The sequence below is a fragment of the Vombatus ursinus genome, unplaced genomic scaffold (genome assembly GCF_900497805.2).
Source record: "Vombatus ursinus unplaced genomic scaffold, bare-nosed wombat genome assembly UNPS02009205.1, whole genome shotgun sequence".
In the NCBI taxonomy this organism is placed as follows: domain Eukaryota; kingdom Metazoa; phylum Chordata; class Mammalia; order Diprotodontia; family Vombatidae; genus Vombatus; species Vombatus ursinus.
Window position 1 is genome coordinate 29,161,455 of NW_020948983.1, and position 16,093 is coordinate 29,177,547.

General features: G+C 42.9%; 1 protein-coding gene across 5 annotated transcripts in view; it reads right to left on the reverse strand.

Annotated features, from left to right (window-relative positions):
* Nucleotides 1-16,093, reverse strand: part of ZNF710 (zinc finger protein 710) — an 83,454-nt gene that overhangs the window by 15,349 nt on the left and 52,012 nt on the right. The window contains exon 1 of one of the 5 annotated variants that reach the window (XM_027851476.1): nucleotides 8,623-8,814. The exons of 3 other annotated variants lie outside the window; for them this stretch is intronic. The gene's annotated coding sequence lies outside the window, so the exon portion shown is untranslated. Of the gene's footprint in view, nucleotides 1-7,084; nucleotides 7,195-8,622; nucleotides 8,815-16,093 lie in introns of those variants that run through there. One more of the 5 variants, XM_027851479.1, reaches the window with a different exon arrangement.

A 16,093-nucleotide genomic window follows, 5' to 3' on the forward strand; every position in this document is an offset into this window, starting at 1 on the left:
TCAAATGAGGAAGTGTCTATAAAGCATTTTGCAAACCTTGAAACAGCCCAACAGCTATTACTATTATTATCGTTACGCTTACTTTCCTCTGTCACATAATTGTTTTTTCTCTTCAGCCTGAAGCTTTCTCTGAGAGTAATCCACATCTCTCATGAGGGCCAAGAAATACCAGAAATCAAGGGCAAGGACTTGGAGAGAACTCAGGCAGTGTTCTCATTGTTTAGTCGTTTTTTTCAGTCGTGTCTGACCCTTCATGACCCCTTTTGGGGTTTTCTTGGCAAAGATACTAAAGTGATTTGCCATTTCCTTCTCCATCTCATTTTATGGATGAGGAAACTGAGGCAAACAGGGCAAAGTGACTAGCCCAGGGTCACACCGCTGACAAGTGTCTGAGGCCAGATTTTAACTCAGGAAGATCAATCTTCCTGACTCCAGGCCTGGGGCTATCCATTGCACCACCCAGCTGACCTTTACTCTTCTCATGGAGTAACTGGAGAACTAACAAGTTAGTCGGTAGAGAGTTCTTAGAGTAACCCTCCTTTTAGAGTGAACTAAGAACTCTCTACCGACTAACTTGTTGAATCAACATACAGAACCTGAGAAAGCGAGAGCTGAAAGAATCTTTATTTGGGTGCCAACCACAGGCAAAGCAGTGGGCCAGATACTATGAAGGATCCAACCGTAAAAGGCACAACCCCCAACCTACAATCTAGCTGAGGAGCATCTGTACATTTGGATGTATGTAAATAATTATAATAAAGGAAGACACCAGGGATAGGGTGGATGACCTAGGAGTCAGAATGATCTGGGATCTGGTTCCATCTCACTGGGTTCCAAGTCACTTACCCTCTCATGCAGTTTTTCAGGCAGCTCTCTAAGACTAGATACTGCAGAGCAACTACTGATCTGCCCTGGTAGAGAACACATTTCCTACTGGGAATTCCCTAGATGAATGAAACCACAAATCTAGCTGGTGGGGGGGGAGGGAGCAACCTCTTTGGGAGAAGCCAGCTTTATGAGGATAGAACTACGTCACCAGGGTACATGTGTGTCTCCTCTGCCGGCTTTAGGTTTAAGCAAATACCACACGGAATTTTCTAGACTTCCTCAGACAAAGTCAGGGTCAGCTCAGTGGAGGAGCTGGATGACCGCTGCAGCTTCCTCTCCTCTCAGCAACTTCCTGAAGTTTTTCCTCCCTTAGGGACCTCTGAGGAGTAGACGCTTAGAAGGGAAAAGCCAGAAAGTCAGAGAGGGGACGTGATGGGACTGGTGAGACAAATATACTTTCAAAAGTAAGCAAGTCTCGGTGAACTGTGGGATGTGTGTGTTGGGGGCAAGGAGTAGCTGGTAAGAGACACAGCACTACAATGGTCCCTACAGAAAGAAAAGTTTTCCTGTTAGGACCAAGAACTAGCAAGCATATAGGAAGTTTAAAAGGACCCATTTTTCCACTTGGGAGTAGGAATCCCTACTTCCATCTAACACTGATACATGGGGTCCTTTTATAGCAGTTGTAATCCTTTCAAGGAAAGTCAGTCTGTCTTTTGGCCAGTCAACATAGAGGGAGGGATGGAGAGAAGGAAAAAAAGAAAGAAAATCATAAATAGATCAGGGCACACTTTTGCATCTCATGAAGGGCGCATAAGTGTTTTAAACTGTGCGTCTCAATCCTATACCACAGTTTAAGAAGTGCTGAACGGGTCAAGAGCAGAAAAAGTTTAAGAAGCCCCAACTTAAAGAATAAGTTTTATGCAGTGAAACAACAGCACTCAGAGGGGATGAAGGGATAATTCCCACCCATCTGGGCAAGAAAAGCAGTAACACATAAGAAATTGCAAGAGTTGTGTAGAGTCTAAAAGCTTGGTTTAGGGAGTCCAGAACATAACAGCCTATCTGTTTTTTTAAAAATCCATAGGAGAAACAAGTCTCTCTGTTCCCAGATAAAATAGAGAACTAGGGGCACAAATGGAAGGTGGAAAAAAATAAAGGGTCAGCTGGAAGAGAGACAATGCCAGCACACTCATTTCCCCAGAGAATCCACAGCCCTCAAGCAGTTGGCAGCTAAGGGTGGAAACATCTAGCACATCACCTTGACACAGTAGGCACTCGAATGTTTGTTGAATGAATGAATAGGAGAGAATGAAAATTGGGATTTTTCATTTACTTTTGTCTAGGATCTCACAGTGATCTTGTGAACTCCTTTCATTTCCCTGCTTGGCACATACAAGGCCCTGGATGTCAATGAGCATAGGACACAGTGAAGGAATAAGGAGAAGGAAATGAGGGTAGCCAGGGCTCTCTGGGCTGTGCCTCCTCCTCTATCTGTGCCCTGATCTATTTATGGTTTCTTCTCTTCTTTCTTCCATCTTCTCTCCCTTCCTCCATCTCTCCCTCCATGTTGAGAAAGAGAATTCTGCTGTGATGCCCAACCACCTGTATCCTTAAGCTTTAAGTCTCTCTCTTCCCCCACCCAAGCCATCTTTATGTGGAACCTGTGCCTTCTGATCCCAGGATTCATTTCCCCTGCTCAACCAATCTATAGCGCTTTCCAGAATGAAGCAGCTTAAATCTAACCACTTCTACTCAATGCTCCGAATTCAACACCAAGAGGATCAGAAATCTCCTTTTACTCTATTATGTCAAAGAGAAAATGGAATTCAGAATGCTAGTGACCTAGAGAATCTCAGACCAGGACTAGAGCAATAGTTACACTAGAGGCATGAATCAACCATGATAATTCATCTAGTGCTCTTACCCAAAATGAACCTCTGACTGGAGCTGTTTTTCTACATCCTCATTCCTCCATTTTTGATAGAAAGTAAATCTTAAGACAGTGAAATGCGTAGCTGCCTGATTACAGTTTAGAGACTTATGCTGAAGGTGGGGAGGAAAAGAGAGCAGTGCAGGGAGGAGAAAGCCATACAAAAACTGAGAAGGAATGAAGAGAGAGGAGGGGGAGAGGGGGAGACAGAAAGGAAGGGAGGGAGGGAGGCAGAGAGAGAGAGAGAGAGAGAGAGAGAGAGAGAGAGAGAGAGAGAGAGGGAGGGAGAGTGTGGAGGCAGAGAAACAAAGGAAGAGGAGGGGGAGGGGAAGCAGAGGAAGAGAATAAAATGGAGAGGGGGGATGGGGAGAGAAATGGGAGAGGTGGTGGAAGGGGCAGGGAGGCATAGTGGAATGGGAGCTTTGAAAGAAATTGTTCCTCTGATAAAACATTCTATGCACTGCTGCCACTTTTTTTCTTCAAATATTAAGGTTTGGGGTTTTACAGAACAGGAGACTGAGAGATGTAGCAACTAGACCTTGGCAAGGTTCACCCCCTCCTCACACATGCTGCTAGGTTTCTAGTGCAGACTAAATGGCCCTCTGAGACAGGCCCAGAGGAACCCGTCCTGTATTCTCTTTGAAGGTGTCACCCATTCATTTGTCTCAGTCCCCGAACCCTAGAAGGTGCAAGATAAGAGCAGGTGACTCTCCATTAAACTAAGGTTTCTACTTGGCTCCAGGTATCAGCCATCAAAAAAAATTACCAACACCAGGAAGGTCAGCCGGACTCACAACAGAAGACCTAGTCTGAGGAAAGGTGAGGGAGCTAGGGGATGGGGGAATAGGGTTGGGGCAGAGCCACAAAGAAGGTAAACTCATTTCTTTCAACTACTTTGCTTGGTAGTTTCCCCATGCTCTTCCTAGTGCCTCCAGGACCATCCCTATTTTAGACAAATTATTCCAATTCCCTATTGGACTTACTATATGTCTACTCAAGAAGGCTCACACTTTCTCTCTGGTTCTTATTAGTTTTTACCAGTCAGAGCCGTCTCATAGCACTGGCTTCATTTGCTATGTGTGGGATGGCCTCTACTCTCTTAGTAAAAACCAGCAGGTTAGGAGAAACTGATATGTCAGAGATGAAAATGTAGGCAGCATTTAGGTTTACTTTGGACTCATGACAGTCCTTAAATCATCAGCCATATAACAATACACCAATGGCTCTATGTGGGTATGCCCTCCAAAGATGTATATGATATGACAGCCTTTTTTTGTTTCCCTAGCATTTAGCACAGTGCCTGGCACATAGTAGCTGCTTAATAAATGTTTACTGAATGACTATGCCATATTACCTCTTTCCTTTGACCTCTGTCCTACTTCCATTTTACTTCTCCCCACTACCCCAATGAGGTACCTTTAGAATCACAGGGGAGGGCTATTTTTAATTCAAGGTAGTTTAGGGTCTTGGGACTCCTCACACAACATGCCAGAGGCCACAACATTTCAGGCATCAAGGCTCTGTGGCAAGAGGTGCCACTGGGGACGGACCATAAGACTGATTGTGAGACAGCTATTCAACTAGTTGGGAAGGCAGCATGTCTGAGGCAACATGGATCTAATTCTGGAGGGGGGGAAGAGGGAAGGGAAGCAGCACTTACAGAACATTTACCACCCTAGAACAACATCCCACCCACTGTTGCATGAGGAAGATTTGTGGATCATCATTCAGGCTGTTGAATAAACATAGAATCTGTGTCATATCCCTGCTACAGAGGCTAAGAGAGCAAGCAGCTGCCTGAATCCCGTGTCACCAACAGTTCCAAGGCATACACCCAGAGACAAGCTGGACTAGGAGTCAGGAGACCTCAGGTCAAGTTTTACCCCACACCACCTATGGGACTTTGAGGACATTTAATTTCACCTCTCTGGGTCTCAATTGCTTCTATCTAGAAAATGAGGAAGTTGGAATGAATCAATCACCTCTAAATCAATCATCAACCTTACAACACAAAAAGATCTCTAAGGTCCCTTTCCAATTCTGACATTCTGTAATTTCATATGTTAAAAGGGAAAGAAAAATCAGCTCTTCTCCTCTTTGACCTCTGGCATATCTAGCTTTTATCATCATTATCCTACTAAAACTTCTCTCAAAGCAGAGCCCCCCCCCCAAATCCAATGGCATCCCAGTTCCCGGCCCCCTTTGCTTCTCTCCTGCATGCCACTGTTGACTTCCTCCTTCCTCCTGGACAGTCTCTCTCTCTCTCTCTCCCCTCTTTGGTTTCTAGGATCCCACACTATTCTAGAAGATGGAGTGAATAGGGGTGCCACTGTTAGAAAAGGGAATGTTTTAGTGGAAAGATAATAAACTCTGTTTGGGGCATTTTGAGTTCAAAGTGCTAAGGAGAGATCCAGGCAGAGAGTTGCTCCCTGCAGGTATCTAGAGATACAAAGTCTGGAATTTAAAAGAAAGATAAGGGGTAGCTAGGTGGCACAGTGGATAGAGCATCGGCCCTGGATTCAGGAGGACCTGAGTTCAAATTCAGCCTCAGACACATAACACTTAACTAGCTGTGTGACCCTGGGCAAGTCACTTAACCCCACTGCCTAGCCCCCCCCCAAAAAAAGAAAGATGAGGGCAAGTTCTTACCAGCAAATCATCTGTATACAAGCGATAAGGGACAGTACTTAGATGTGAGCTGCCATTATTATCTCTTCTTGTCTTTGATATCATTATTATCACTATGGTCCTTCTTGATGTAAGAAGGAGGAAGGGGTTTGGCGGGGAATCTGATAGGCCCGAATAGGCCAGATCTAATCAGATGACACGTAATAAGGATAAATGTAAGGTCCTAAACTGAGGTTCAAAAAGTCAACTTCACCAGTAGAGGATGGGAGAGAGTAACGAAGTAATAGTTCATGTTAAAGAGATCTGAGGCTAGGAAAATAGAGCCAGCATGGTGTAGTGAATAGAACTCTGACCCTGGAATCAGGAAGACAATAGCTGTGTAACCCATCACTTAAACAACTTGTGCCCCAGTTTCCTCATAAATGCAAAATATAAAATGAGAGGGTCAGCCTCAAAGACTTTCTAAGGTTTCATTCAGTTCTTGATCTATGACTCTATGAAATATGACTTAGCAGAGTCCACCAGGTCGTGGGAATGAAAGATCTTATGCTCATATCCCTAGCTCCTTTCATAAATGTGGGGTCCCTGTTCCCCTGCAAAGGCTGAGACTGTGAAGCAGCTGTGTGGGGCCTTCTCTAGGTGACTGACTGTAAGCTCTTTGAGGAAAGGGACTATGTTTTATTTATCTTTGTCCCTCCCTGGGTCTTGCCTGTAAGTAAGGAAAGGAGAAATAAAGACCCAGGCATATGTAAAATTTATGGACTTCAGAATATATACCCCAGCATATAAATTCTTCCAGTGCTCTTATATTAGATTAGAAGGGAAACTGTTCTTATCCCCAGTGAGAAAAAGGAAGTGAAAACCCAGTCTGTTGGGAAAAACTCATGGCTCTTTGCCACATTTTCACTTCTGCCTTCTCACTGGGGACGACTGGTTTCTTTACAAAGGAGACATGCAAGAGATCCTGTGCTGTGGTGATCCAGGAAGCCCACCAAGGAGCTTTCCAGGGTGAGAAGGGGAAGTATGCATTTCTCTTCCTTTCAGGATTCTCTCTTTGTTTTAACTTCTCCTTTTTCCCAGCAGATACACAAAGAACATTGTTTCTGGAGACTGACAACAATAGCCCTGCCTCCTTGGGGGAGTACTTTGGTTCTAGGTAGATGCCTCAGTCAGTTCTGGCCAAATTGTAGAAAATTTAGAACTACAAAGGACCTTAGAAATCCTCAAATCATGGGATTATAGACAGACATAGAGCTGGAAGGGACCTTGGAGGTCGACTGCAATCACTTCATTTAACAGGTGAGGAGGCCGGGCAAAATGACTCAGTCCAGGTGTTACAGGCAATAAGGGACAGAGCTGGGACCGCTTCCCTCATTTCAGTGGTAAGCAAACTGAAGCCCCAGTTGACTTGCCTATGGTTACACAGCTAGACGGTGACAGAGTCAAAATTCAAACTTGGGTACCCTAGTCAAGTGCACTTCTTCTTGAAAACATTTTTTGAAGTTCTATGGAAAGCTTTTGCTTTTAAATCACATTCATTTCAGAAGACACCTCTTCCTCCCCCCTTCTCCCTCCCCACCTAGTAAACTTCCCTTATAATGGACATTTCAAACAAACAAAAAACCAGTACAACAAAACCAACACATCTACCATGTCTGAGGGCACATAGAGCGTTCCATACCCACAGTCCCTCACCTCTTCAATGAAAGGAGAGAGGTGCGATTTCTCATCGCTTCTTCAGGGACACCCTTGGTCATTATATCCAGGGCTCTTTCCAGAACACCTTGCCAGTGGGCAAAGAACTACTGGATATTCCAACCTCTCATGGCAGTGGCAGGATGTCTAGGATTTTCTCCTACAATGGAGGAGGGCAGGCTGGGAGAAGGTAGGAGAAAGGCTGGGATTTCCCGGTGCTCCTCCCACCCCTCCTTCAGACCCATTAGACAGCTGGCGGTGCCATCCTGGGGCTGTTTTAGGAGGCAGTCTGGCTGCCAGGCTCCACTCTCCCCTCCCACCAAAAAAAAAAAGTGTAAAGATGGCTTGTTTTTTGGACCTGAGGTCACCTCTTCGTGCTATTTCTGCTTTCTGGCTCCCAGTTTCCCACCCCTGTGATGAAAGAAAAGAAAAGCAGCAGACTAGCTCCCCACTACAACTCTATTATTGGGTGAAAAACCAAACTAACTAAAGTCCATGCAGAGCCAGGACAATCATGGGACTAGGGGTGGCTATGGCTAGGAGCTGGTGGTTCAGACCCACATCCTGAGCCTGCAAACAAACCAACCTGCAGAGAGGGGCTAAGGCTCTCCAATTGACTTTACCTTCACCCAGGAACATCTGTTGCCATCTCACATAGCCAACTGATTAGCAGTCCTGGGGAGTTAATGTAGCACCTGTATGCAAATGATTGGTTCTTGTTTAATCTGATCAGAAGGCAATTTAAAAAGGAGGCTCCTTTCCCCCTCTCTTTCCTACCTGAAATAAATGGGCTATGCTTCACTAGGAATCCTGCTCTCCAGCAGGGCTCTATACTATATTTTAACACGGTACCTTAGCAGCGTAAATGTCAGAATCACAGAATGTTAAAGTTGGAAGGGGCCTCAGCAATCAAGTACAACCCCATCATTTTACTGATAGAGAAACTGAGATCCTCCCCGCTTCAAAAAAAAAAAAGTTAATTATACATGGCTAGGGAGTGGAAGAGCCAGGACTCCAACCCAGATTTTCTAACTCACATCCATTACTCACATCCCCCTCCTTACATAAAAAGAAATGGAATCACTGAAAGGGGAAGTGAGCTTCACAGGGTTTTTCAGTGAGATGGGAGGGACTCCGTGCTCCTCAACCTCCTGGTCTCCTTCTAAACACCCTGGGCTTAAAGACCCCACATTAACTGCCCCCAAACTGCCCCTGGGTGGCAGTGCCCCAGGGACATCCCACGGCCCACCCTTGGTTTTAAGCACCCTATTTTGTCAGTCTGCATAATATGGGTGCCACTTCTTTGCTGATTCAAGATAACTTTTATTCCACACTTCCTTCACAGATGAGTCTCAGGTTTAGTGCTATAGCATAAATCACTTACTCTTCAGGAAGCTCTCTCCCCTACTTCCTCTTTAGCAACAATAAGATAATTGTCGCTGTTTCCTGATTTTCTCCCTGATGGGCCCTTCCTGATCTCCTCCCCTCCTCCCCACAAGGCTCGATGGACTAGAATCTTGGGCCAGTTAAGCTCATACCGTTTCTTTTGGGCCACTAATGCCTCCTCCGCTATCCAAGAGGCCAACAAATCTTTTTCCTCTGTCTCTTTACACTAAAGTCTCAGGTGGGCCTCCCTCGGTGCTGGAATCCGGCAGGCAATGGTCCTTGGTCTCTGGTTTCCTGCTCCCCTATTCTACTGGGAGTGTGAGTTTCTCCAGCATTGTTTCTTCCTCTCCTGGGGAACTTGGGTCTGGCTTTCATTTCCTCTTCCTTGTTCTCTTCTGGTACAAAATGTTTCCGAGAAGGATCCTTTCCTGCTCTTAAAGCAATGGACCTGCTTCTGTAGTCAAGGCCCCTCTACACTTTCTCCAATTCACCAGCTATGGGTGGCTAATCCCCGGTGCCTCAAACAACATGAAAACTAGGACTTCAGTAAAACCTTCATAACATGAAACAGCTGATGGTTTCCTTCAGCTCACACAGGGGAGTCACAAAAGACATTGGAGGAGGGGGGTTGATGAAATCATGAGCTACCAACCAAATGGCACATCCAATACACTCTAGAGGAAAACATTAACTTATCCAAGTGCTCCTAAGGCTCCAAGAGTTCTTTACCAGTAAAGGTTAGAGGTGATCACAAAAGATGAAAGAGATAACTTTGCTCACATGAAACTGAAAAGCTTTTTTGCACTAATAATAATCAATATGAATAGGATAAGAAACTGTCAAGGGGGGGGGAATCTTTCGGTCAACATTTCTGATAATCTGATATATAAGATATATAAGGAATAAACAAATGTATAAGGCTAAGAGCCATTCCTCCAATGGATCAGAGGTCTGAGAATATTCTTGAAAGAACTGCAAATAGTTAACAACCATAGGAAACATTGCTCCAAATCATTAATAAGATAACTGCAAATCAAAACAACTTAGAGGTTTCATCTTCCTCCCAAGTAACCTGAATGGGTTGAGAAAAGATGACTATAATGGAATACTGCTACACTGTAAAAAATGATAAATATGAAGAAAGCAGGGACACATAGGACCCCTTAAGGGGCTAGATCCAAAGAGAAATTAAGCAAAATCAGGAAAACAGAATACACAATAACATCAATGGAAAGAACAAAACAAATGATACCGAACCCTCTATAATGATAATGACCAAGTTTGGTCCCAAACAAGAAATGACAAAACACACTCTTTGCAGAGGTAGAGGGACTATGACTGGGGAAAACTGATTGTCAGACTCAGTTGATGGGTTGGTTAGTTTTGCTGAACTGCTTTTTTCTCCCCCTTTTTCTTTTTTATTCTTTTATAGTGGATGGTTTTCTGGGCAGGGGAGTGAGAGGAAGGATATATTCAGAAATGAAAGTAACAAAAACAAAAGATATCAATAGAAATGCTTAAAAGGGGGAAAAATCTATATGTCATAACCTTACATCTTCAAAATTATCCTTTAACCCAAGGAAACAAGGGGTGGAGTCCCAGATGAGTCCAACAAAGTAGAAACATACGGAAAAATACACAGAGGACCCTCCACTTTGGTTACTTCGGGATCTTTTAGGATAAAGCCTTTCAGAGGGGAGGCACCTTGTGTTCTGTGGGGGGGGCTCATTCAAAGTCATGCCATACATACTGATTAATCACTCATTAGATCCTAATAAATGCTGGCTTTCTAAGGATACTATCTTTTCAAAATAAGTTACAGAAAGGTAAGGAGACTGAAGTTTGGGAAACCCAATTGACAAAATCTAAAGTCCAAATTCAGGAATGCCAGATTCATAGGTTTTCAGCTGTCAGGAACCTTGGAAATGAACTAGTCCAGCCCTACACCTTTATAGGTGAAGAACCTAGGACTCACAGAGATTAAGAGATTTGACCAAGATCCCAGACAAAGACCCAAGTTAGGATTTGAGAAAGGCTCCACACCCAACATTCTTTCTACCTTATCCCATACAACCTACCTCTCAAGTCCTCCTGTAAAAAACCAGTGCGGATAATTTGGTTTGAGTCACAACACCCACTTGTAATTGCGTTGACATATTACCTTTTATCTGAGAACCTCAAAGCTACTGGTTTATGAGTACTTTTATATCCTATACCCATGTACCTAAACACTGCATACACACACACACATAAACACATACACACACTAGACTAATAGATCTATTTTTTGACTAAAGGAGGAGAAAGTTCAAGGCACGCTTTCGTAGGCTAGCAAAATGTCCACATTGACTTCAGAGTCTCGAGCATTTTCTGGTTAGCCTTTGCCAGATACATCATCTTAAACTCAAAATATGAGGGACAGAAAAAGGTATCTCAAAGATCATTCAAGTCCATCATCCTACTTTTACATGAGTTAACTGAGGAACAGAGATTAAATGTATTTGTTCAAAGTCACAATTATCTAGCTAACAGCAGAGTTGGGATCAGAACTCAAATCTCCCCAGTATAGGAGTGTTCTTCCCACTGCCCTATGATGTTTTCTTCATCACATTCAAATAGCTTTAAAATATTAAAATATTAATATCATCAAAAACAAATATAAAAAATAATCAGCATCATAAAATAATAACAAATATTAAAAATAAAAATGCACACTCCTCTCTTAATAAGACAGGCCTATCATGGAGGAGGGTCCTGCCTTCCTTCCTATACTAAGAGCTCTGCTTTCAGTTTGTTTGGAGTTAAAAGAGTATGAATAGGGGAGTGAAAGAAAGAGTTCTTTTTCTCTTTCTTTGCTCAATACTTTGTGCACCCCCCCAATTCCAAAATGCTAGGCATATTTCGAATTAACAGAGGTTTTGTTCCAGGAACTGCCTTTTTGTTATTGTTCAGTCGTGATTGACTCTTTGTGACCCCATTTGGGCTTTTTTTGGCAAAGATATTGGAATGATTTGCCATTTCCTTCTCCAGCTCAATTTACAGATAAGGAACTGAGGCAAACAGGGTTAAGTGACTTGCCCAGGGTCACACAGCTAGTTACAGGTCGGAGACTAGATTTGAATTCATAAAAATGAGTCTTCCTGATTCCAAGCCCAGTGCTCTATCCACTGTGCCACCTAGCTGCCCACTGGAACTGCCTTATCCCCCCAAATTCTGAAATATTGACAGGAGCTAACCACAGGAAAACAAGGAAGAGCACTGTGCAGTGAAAAAAGCCTTGGGCTGGAAATTCAGAAGTCCATATTCTAGCTCTGATTTTGCCACCAACCAGCTCCATGATCTTGGGCACATCACCTGACTTGGCTATCCCATTTGTTAAATGAAGGATTTGGAGTAGATATGCTCACTAGCTGTGTAATCATAAGCAAATCACTTAACTTCTCTGGACCTTAGTTTCCTCCTGTGTAAAATGCTTACAATAACACTTAAATAAAGTGGGAGATAACACTTTTGTCTGGACTATTACAATAGCCTCCCAACTATGGTCTTGCTGCCTCCCCATTCCAATGCATCCTTCACATCCTATTGGCGTCAATCCTAAAGCAAGGGTCTGGTCATGTTATTCCCCTGCCCCTGACTGCCTGTAGAATGAAATATTAACTCCGTTGTTTGGCATTTAAATCTTTTGTAAGCTGGATCCAACCTTCCTTTTCAGGTTTAAAATGCCTTCCTGCACTCCATGGTTGAGCCAAACTGACATTCTTGCTATTTTTCACACATGTTATTCCATCTCCCTTTTCTAGGCTTTTTGTACAGGATGCCTCTTACTCATGGTATACTTCCCTCTCCCCGACCCACTTTACTTGGAACCCTTCTTTCCTTCAGAGCTCAATTTAAGCAGCACCTCCTAAAGGAGACCTTTCTTAATTTGCCCCCAGCCCCGAAATCACTTATATATATGCACATTTGTAGAATGTAGGCTCCTTCAGGGAAAGAATGGTTCCACGTTTATATCTTCATCATCTAGGACAGTGCTACCACATAGTAGGTACCTAATAAAAATGTTTATTGATTGACTGTTTATCTCACTGGGTAAGCTCAAATAAAATAATGTATGCAAAGTGCTTTGCACTCTTTAAAGTACTATAAATTTAAGTTATTCACTCAGATCTATAGGCAAAACTCACCTGGATTTCTCAAATTGCTAAACTGGGCCTGATGCTGAAGACCATGAGTTTATGTCTTCTTGGGGTGGTAGGGGTAGGGGTTCCTTGGGGGAGGGGTAACATCCCATGGTTGTAAATTGATCTTTGTTCCCTGATCTTGCAAGTTAAGAATCCCAAAGATATCAATTAAGATTTTTGTTTATTTTGGGGGAGGGGGAAGAGATGGATGGGAACGGGAGGACTGGATTTCTAGATGGCTGCTGTGAGTTTTACTCACCTTCTACCCTTTCCCCTTTTCCTAGCTTCTAATTTAGAATTCATAGTTTTTCTCCTCATTCTTTTCCTGGAGCACCCAGTCCTCAGATTCTGATCCCACTCTCACAGACACCCGCCTCCTCTTTCTCCTTCCTCCTCTCCTCCCCACCCCCTGCCTTTAGCATTTTCCATCCTCGTTTTTTTTTTCCCCCACTCTCTCTATTTCTCCTCTCTCTCATTCTTTGTTTCCCTGGCAACACCTCTCTCTGCTCTGTGGATCTGTCCTGTGTTTCTCTCTCTTTTCTCTCTTATCTTTCTCTTTTCTCTTTTATCTATCTCCTCATCTCTATGTATATTCCAAACCTCTCTCTCTCCCTTTGCTTTTGGGCTCTCTCACTCCCTTTTTCTTTCCTTTCATCTCCTCCAATGTTCTCTTGCCATCTTGGGGCTACATTTATTTGTCTCTTGCTTTAAAAAAAAATCTATTTCATTAGCCACAGTTCCTCCAGTTCAATACCAGTCCTTTCTGCAGGTCACCTCTAAGGTTCAGGCTCCCTACTGATGTTACAAGGAAGGGGATGAATCCACTGTTTCCATTTTCCAGTCTCGACCTCCTGCCTGTCAGAATGAAAGTTTTCTTTACTCCCCACCTAAAAAAAGGAAACTGAAGAGACTGGTGCAAAATTTCTAGGAGGAAAGGGCTTAATGGTTTGAGTCCTCCTTTGGAGGTAGTCCCAGGGGGCTTTATCTCATTCGGTGACCCCGGAGCTAAGCCTTCTCTGAAAACTTTAGGCCACCCATATCATGAGGGAGTCAAGATCCTGTATAAAAGCTAGATGGCTCATTCTGGGAATATGGGGACCAATACTTCACATGGTAGGAACTGAATTCACTGGTTTGTCTAGTAAAGTCTGAAATCTTATGCTCTATACAAGACTTCCGTGTTTTTTTCTTGTGATCAATATTTCCATTTTGCCTTAGATGAGGGGTATTTAACCTTTTTTGTGTCATAGACCTCTCTGGCAATGTGGAAAAGGCTATGAATCCCTTCTCAGAATAATGTTTTTAAATATACAGGATAAAAGACATTGATTAAAACCAACTATATTGAAATAGTTATCAAAATATTTTTAAAAACAAACTCACAGACCCCAGATAAAGAACATTAAACAAACAAAAAAATCACAACAAAACAACAAAAGAGGAAGTGGAGGAGACTCCAAACCTGTTGTTTCTTCCCATTATCCTAAACTTCCTTTAAGAAAAGGAAACAAACTCAGACCCTCTTTCTCTGTGTTTCCCTAACTTTCAGAGGTGAAGGGGATTATGCCAGATTTCAGGGTTTGAAGCACTTTTCTCTCTCTTACTGTGAGAAGCCAAAACTCTAACCCCAAAAGTACCGGCCTTACTCTGCCTCCTCACTGGTTTCTCAATTTCTGGTTTTAATCTAGAGTGATCAGAAATTACAGGACAAACACAAAGCTCCTTAAAATACAATGAATTGCCATTGAAAGTAAACAAAGGAGATTATGTTCGGGGCACCAAACTTTTGAAGTGACTGAAAGAAAAAGAGCTGCTGATGGAAAATGGTGTCAAAGTCCTCAGAAAAAAAAAATTACCTGAAAAGGAAACAGTTTGGATCTGATTTAACCCCGGGAACCGGCTCTAGAGGACAAGGGGAATGTCACCAAAACACATTCATTATCACTGAAGGCATCAACCAGAGCAAGAAAGTGTTTTGCCAGGTTATTGGCAACACAGCTGATGCTGGTCCATACACCCACGGGATTTTTTCCTGGCTTCTGAACAATGTTTGTCTGAAGAGTTCAGTCTCTCTTTTGACCACACCATACAGATCACAAGGAGCAAGATATGTCTTGGTTTGTATTTGGACATAAGGAATAGATAACTGGCAAATGTAAGGGGACATGAAGAGAGAACAAGGTAGGAAAGGTTTTCTCCTTTTATACCCAACACCACACTTCAGTTCTTTCCTTTTGCTCATAAGCACAGAAGAACCTGTCCCTTAGCGAAGTGATACAACCACATAGTGGAAATCTGTAGGTGGTCCCAAGATGGATATTGTTGTATTCTGCCAAGGGAGGGGGAGGTTAGAGAGGGACCTGAATTTAAGAATACCTTCAAGAACCAAGCTGTGTCAACTGATGTCATACCTTTGTATATAAGCAGGATGAAAAAATTTTTATTTTCAAAGTAAAATTATATCTGCTTGTAATTATTTGTATTTAAAGTACATTGCACAAATAGAAGGTATTTTAAAATTCTTGCATTAATTGACATATCGATGTGCTTGATCCTTCTAGTGTTAAAACCTCCCAGATCCCTTTGCTGACATTCTTCATGGTATGTTGGAGCTCAGCCTCCAAGTCTATGACTGGTTGTATGGGTTGCCCTTGCTTGGTATCTGCTTCATACATAAAACCCATTTTTTCATAATCCAAAAACTGAAATTGCCACTTGGCAAATTCCCCACTTCCAATCTCCTCCTTCCCAACCTCTCTCTTCAGTTGCAATCAAAAGATAATGCTACATGACATCTGTAACGTCTATTCAAAGCATCTGGTGGTGAAAATGATTGGCCTACTGGAGACAACGACTGTATGTGAGCCCACTTGAGTTTGAGGGTCTCCAGGACTTGAGTTGATCTGTGCTGTTAGGACTTCCATTTTATGTGCAGCTAGCAAAACCAAACTTCCTGAGCTCAGCAAGTTCTAACATGACGGACTGCTGAGCCAACAAAGAGAGGACTTCTCCCTTACAGGATAGGAATCCTGCACAAACTGCTTGGTAAGCAGTTCTGGGACTCTGGGGAGGGAAGAGATGAAAAACAGAAGGAGGTGATGAAGATGGATTTGAGGTACAGGTGGAAATGTGCCGATGGGGCAGATGTTCCTGAGTACCTTTCCATCAATCAAGAAATATTTATTGAGTGATTATGATGCACCCAGCAGCACCTGGTACAAGGCACAATGCCAGGTGCTGCTAAGTACAAAAAGACAAAAATGAACCAGTCCCTGTCCTCAAGTAGCTGATATTCTACTAAGGGGAAGATATAAAAGAAGTCTTACATATGATTCCTGCTCTCAAGGAGCTTATGATTTAGCTTGGAAAATTAAAAAAAATAATAATAATAACAACAAGCAAATAATAATACAAAGCTATGTCTAATTTGCAACCAATT